This window comes from Salvelinus namaycush, unplaced genomic scaffold (genome assembly GCF_016432855.1).
Source record: "Salvelinus namaycush isolate Seneca unplaced genomic scaffold, SaNama_1.0 Scaffold629, whole genome shotgun sequence".
NCBI lineage: Eukaryota > Metazoa > Chordata > Actinopteri > Salmoniformes > Salmonidae > Salvelinus > Salvelinus namaycush.
Genome location: NW_024061341.1, coordinates 139,934 through 146,471, shown reverse-complemented (window position 1 = coordinate 146,471; position 6,538 = coordinate 139,934). Strand labels below are relative to the sequence as shown.

Genomic DNA, 6,538 nt, shown 5'->3' with positions numbered 1-6,538 from the left:
AACTGTGTGCTGACCTACCTAATATACTGAACATTGTGGTATTCTCTCTACCAACCTGTCCTTCCTTGTCAGCCATTCTAGTTCAGTCTAGAAAAGCATGTTATTTTGCCATGTGGTGTCTGCTTCTGAAATAGCAGTGCACTTATTTTGACTATATAGGTCTCTTGTCAAAAGTAGTGCACTCTAGGGAATAGTGTGCCATTTCAGACACACACACAATGGCAGTATTTAATGTGTCTGTCTCTCTGTGCAGGCCGGATGGAAAGGACTACGCGGTTCACAGGCTGGTACTGGGAACTCACACGTCGGATGAGCAGAATCACCTGGTGATCGCCAGCGTACAGGTCCCCAACGATGACGCCCAGTTTGATGCTTCCCACTACGACAGTGAAAAAGGAGCAGGTATGTTCGTCGTAGTGTGGTCTCTTCTCTCCCCGAAAAATGATCTACATTTGAGGATGGTCTCCCGGACACAGATTAAGCCTAGTCCTGGATTTAAAAATAATTTTAATAGACATTTTCCATTGGGTGTTTTTGTGTCTGGGAATCTGGCCTTATATGCATATTTATAAGTCAAGATGTTACTGGCACAAGTGAACATTTTATCTCTTGAGAAAATATGCTGAACATGCAGTATTTCTTCCTCAGAATTTGGAGGTTTTGGATCAGTGAGTGGAAAGATAGAGATTGAGATCAAGATAAACCACGAGGGTGAAGTGAACCGGGCCAGGTACATGCCTCAAGAACCCCTGCATCATCGCTACCAAGACCCCCACCTCAGACGTACTGGTCTTTGACTACACCAAGCCACCCTTCCAACCAGGTGAGACAATACACATCTGGTAAATAATCACTGAGCTCTAAAAACAAATCAAATGCTATTGGAAGTGACTCAAATGTTTGAGTCTGCACTTTTGGAACGGTTCCATCCAACCAGGAAAAAATAAATCAGGTTCCTGAAAAGTAGTAACTTGATATGTATTTAGACCCTTTTCTGGTCTTATAACATTTTTCTACCATCTTGTCTCTCCCTCTCATAGACCCCAGTGGTGAGTGCAGCCCAGACCTGCGCTTGCGGGGCCACCAGAAGGAGGGGTACGGCCTGTCCTGGAACCCCAACCTCAGTGGCAACCTGCTCAGTGCTTCTGATGACCACGTAAGTGTCTCTCTCTACACTCTGTCAGCGCACCATTTTCCCCTGTGCATTTTATTCATTTCAAGCTACATTGTGGCTTTCACTGAAATGAAAGCATTTTTGCATTGTTATTAAGCAAACGCATTAGATCTAGACAAACTACTATATATTGTTAATAAGAAGTGCACTGAAATGTTTAATCTCCAGACGATCTGCCTGTGGGACATCGGTGCTGGTCCATAAGGAGGGGAGAGATAGTGGATGCGAAGACGATCTTCACCGGTCACACTGCAGTGGTGGAGGACGTGTCCTGGCACCTGCTCCACGAATCACTGTTTGGCTCTGTGGCCGATGACCAGAAACTGATGATGTAAGTGAGCGTTCTCTTTTTATAATTTATTTGCTCTCGATGTATTTTCACACAATCTGATACTTTCAAGCTGTAACTAATCATTACATCCAGTGTCTTTATGTAAAGTGTGTAGCCTTTCCACACAAGAAGATCTCTAAGGAAAAGTTATTTGAATTGAAAACTGGCTGGATCTGATTCTTTTAACTGTCTGTCCCTTAATTCAGTTTTATTTATAAGGAACTCAGAATGGCTTTAAACTTACTCTTGAAAGTTGTAATACTAAAATGTGCAATTTGAAATCAGTATTCCAGTCATTGCATACCGTAGAGCTATTTATAACTTGTCAGAAATGTCCAGATCAACTAGCCCATGTCAGCTAATGTTTTTTAGCCCATAGATATTGTTGGAATTTGTCAGTCATTTCACATGAATACACATTAGACATGGCAAAATGTTAATTGCACCCCATGACAAAATAAGCTTTAAATTCTCTCCACCAACACGAGGGGTATGAACAGTTGGTGTCATGAACAGTCCTTGTGCCTATATATATATATATACACACACGGCATGTTCCCCAATGCTGGAAGGGGGGGGGGGGCGAGTGGAAAAGGTTTGGGAACCCATGTCATTAACCTTTGACATCTCTCTGTCTCAGCTGGGACACACGGTCCAACAACACGTCCAAGCCCAGCCATGCAGTGGATGCCCACACTGCAGAGGTCAACTGTCTGTCCTTCAACCCCTACAGCGAGTTCATCCTAGCCACCGGCTCTGCAGACAAGGTCTGTACCTTTTTTTTGTGTTCATCAACAACAAAAAATTGTCCGTCCACTCTCACATCAAGTGCTTGAGTGTTGTGCACAATGGTGGAAACGAAGTGGTCAGGTCACAAATCACATGACCAAGAAGTATATATCATACTGGACAGTAGTCCAAGAATGTTTTAATATATTTACCGTTGCTAAATGTTTTCTTTCTCCTTTTGTAACTCAGACTGTTGCTCTCTGGGATCTGCGTAACCTCAAACTGAAGCTCCACTCTTTCGAATCGCACAAGGATGAAATCTTCCAGGTAATACTCCATAAATAGTAAACAATCTCAATCCCTCTGAACCAATAGAATTGGGAGTCTGGATAAGCTACCAGGCTTTGTTGAGTCTGGATAAGCTACCAGGCTTTGTTGAGTCTGGATAAGCTACCAGGCTTTGTTGGTGTCCCATTCAACTTTTTTTTATTTAACCAGGGTAGTCGCATTGATTTACATCTCTTTTTCAAGTGTTGTCCCTCGTAGACGTTGTGCTGAGCTGGAGTTTATTGCACTGACAGTGCTTTACTGACTTCTTTGGCAGGTGCAATGGTCCCCTCACAACGAAACCATTCTGGCTTCCAGCGGCACAGATAGAAGGCTCAACGTATGGGATCTCAGGTAAAGACCGACGAATGCAGAGCAGGTTAACTGGACTAGCCTTTTTGGTTAGTTTGCTCTGCTGAATTGCCCTGGGGGGGGGGGGGGGGGTTCATCAACACTGGTCTGATAGGAGGATGATGTAGTTGAAATGGTTTTGTCTTGTCGGTCCCCAGTAAAATCGGAGAGGAACAGTCTGCTGAAGATGCAGAGGACGGACCTCCAGAACTCCTGGTGAGTGAGACACATCATCCACAATGATGACCTTTATCTCCTTAGTAGGGTTGCAAAAATCTGTCAGAACATTTTTGGGAAGTTGAGTTTTGCAACCCTACCCCTAAGTTTAAATAAACAGAAATCGGAGAGTAGCCAATGGACAGGTGGCCTATAGGGAGGTTATATTTCGGCATATTACTCATCCTGCGGACTTGTTTTATCTTGTCAGTTCATCCATGGAGGACACACAGCGAAGATTTCTGATTTCACATGGAACCCCAACGAGCCATGGGTCATCTGCTCCGTCTCCGAGGATAACATCATGCAGGTTTGGCAAATGGTGAGTACACTGTCGTCCAAATAAAGTACCACGTTTGCTTCCGCACTTTCACGAAACTTAACCCTGGTGGTGTTCGAACTTTTGTCTACATTTTGTTGTTGAAAGTGAATTCAATAATAAGTCTGATCCTATTAACCAGTTAAAGTAATTGTAAATCCTTTAACTGTGAACTGATGTAACAATTTCCTTCTCTAGGCTGAGAACATCTATAATGATGAGGAGCCTGACACCCCTGCTTCAGAGCTGGAGGGTCAAGGGTCGTAACCGCCTACTCCACCCCACCAACCACCTCCTGGTGCATCTCTCTCCTCTTGTACAGTATTTCACATTGTAGCCTCCATCTCTACCTGACAGACATTCTGTTTCCCATATAGAAGCTTTCTTCTGGATTTGATATATTGATCAAGCAGTCCTTACAGGTACAAAGGGCTAGTTTCCTGAACACAGATTAAGCGTAGTCCTTAACTTAAAAGCATGTTCAATGGATATTCACAATTGGATGTGCTTCTTAGTCCAAGACTAGGCACTCTTTGTCCAGGAAACTGGCCCAAAGTGTATAGAAGTTGTTTATAAAAGGATAATCTCATCTGTGTGATGCCACTGAACCATGCAGGTGGACAGTTCAACAAATGCACTTGGTAAAGCAGGGGTTCTTTTCCACCTGTCTAAATAAGGATTTCCTTTGGCATTGTTTCTGCTTTGACTGAGCCAAGTGACTAAATCATTTTCAAACTTGGATTTTTGTTTTGTGCATAAATTGCAATAAAGTACTTTTTGTAACTTTTAAATTAAGTGGGTTCATTTTTTTTCTCTATAATCACCTAAGAATGTCTAACTCCAACTGAATTATTCGCTACATACGTCAGACTGACATCGCTTCTGACAATGTCAAAGTCGACGATTGGATCATTCGAGTATCAAAGCCAATGACGACTTTTCAAAACGCCAATTTACTCGTGTGTATTCTGGTTCCAGGAACCGATGGGTTGGACCAATCAGAACGGGTCTGATTCTGGAAGTCGGAGTTACTGACAGACTCATTGTGGCGGAAGGAAAAACTAACGTCTGTGGGCATAGTGTTTGGCCAGAGCAAGGAGTCTGGTAAGCCACGCAAGGTTGTGTGAACTTAATTTCTAGGCAGTAAACTTCATTCACAAGACCAATTTAAACAGAGCAAACTAGGAAGTTACAATGACAACCAAGTTTGAAATTCTACAAAATAGTTTATTGAAAAGCGAGAGACGGGACTATAAGAACATTTCACAATCTTATAAAGGGGAATGTGGACTCAAAGCTTTCTGAACATTAACTAGCTCTGCTTTCACAGTTCTTCTCACCTGCAGAGGTAGATGTCTTTACATAACCTGAGTTTAACTGGCATCCACAATAGCCTGAGTGCCAGTCTGTTTGTGCTTTTTGCCGTCTTCATTGCTGTCAGTCAAGCATGACACTGAGTTGGCATAATAGCCCAAGCAGATGGACTCAGGCTACATCCAACTGGCCTGGACCACATCTATAGCGTCATCTTTACATTTACCTACACAGTAAAGTATTGAACTTGATTTAAGCTACAGTATCCCCAAACCATGGCTTGGACCCATCTTCACATTTAGAACTTCAGGGGCTGTGCTCTGAATTAAATCCTTATGACATATACCAAGTTCAAAGACAATGTAAAAGTGGGAGCTGGTGATATCAGTGAGGTTTCTAGGTAGATGACAGGGTGATTGGGCCAGTAGGGGAACCTGGGTAGTGTTTTAGGGCACTCATCCGATCAAGGGTTTAAGTTATTGAACCCAGTTTCAATTTGTTTGCCTAATGAACACAAGCCTGACCTGGGGCCCAAAACCACCATCATTCTCATTACAAGAGATGGGTGACATTTATCTACATTCAGTACTCCAAACATTTTCACATTGTTGGCAAGTATCTCCAATGCCAAATAAGTTCTTATTGAATGTTCGCATCGTGTTGTAATTCAAACATTACATTTCATTCATAGGCGTTTGTAAAAAAAAAAAAAAAAAAAGCAAATCACATGTTTTAAAGTATTTAAGATGACAAGGCACCTTATAAATCCATGTATTTTTTGTTCAGTCATCTTTTTTTTGCTTCCAGAAATAAAACCAATTTGTCTCAACAAACACCGGCATAAGGAATAGAAAGAAGCCTATTTGGAGCCCAAGAAACATTACGTCCCATATAAATGTATGTTCACTGGTCTGGAACACAACCCTAAGTTACCAAGCAGAATCAGTTCCTGAAGGCCCACAGTGTCTGCAGTAAAGTACCTCACTGACTTCTCCAACCAAATGATCACACAGAGGTAAAATTACATTGTGAGCCCTTAACCATTGGGTAAATGACCCAGTGAGCCCTTAACATTGGGTAAATTGAACCGAATTCTCTCCATGTGGGAGGTATCAGTTTTAAGGAGAGCTGGAGAACAGTTTGGCCCTTGGAGTATTGGAATGATAGCCTGGTTCCAGGTCTATTGTGCTCTTTGTCAAGTTGGACCAGACAGCACACAGATCTGGGGGCAGGCTACTGGAATTACAAACCAAGAAAGCCTGTAGGTGCATCAGAACCAGGGGTCCTCCTGCAGAAACTGGGAACCTACAATGACTGAACGTGCTGTCTGTTGACTGGATAGCATCTTGGTCAAAGCTGAACGGATTTAACCCTTTAGACTCAGTCTTATGTTAAAAGGACAGGGAAGTTCCTTTTCAATTCCCAGCTGCTTCAAAAAGGAGACTTGACTGAAACTAAACACCAGTGCTGAGGTATTAGAAAGCCAGTCGATTCCATCATGACGGCCCAGCCATAGAAATACATGTCACATTGACTTGAATGGGAATTCCCATTCTAGTAAATCTATGGACCCTGGTCTGAGATAAACATTGTATGTCTGCAACTCTTCTACTGTACAATGCCCTGCTATTTCTGTTCCTAGACAAGATTCAGTTAGTCACGACGATGCAACAAGGCTACTTCAATATAGCAATATGCATATGATAGAATTTAAAATCCCACTACAATATCAGTTCAAAATATTTAATCTGAACACTTAAGAGATTTGATCTGACTA

General features: G+C 42.3%; 1 pseudogene; it reads left to right on the top strand.

Annotated features, from left to right (window-relative positions):
* Positions 1-253: 253 nt before the first annotated feature.
* LOC120042181 lies at positions 254-4,238 on the top strand (annotated as a pseudogene).
* Positions 4,239-6,538: the final 2,300 nt, after the last annotated feature.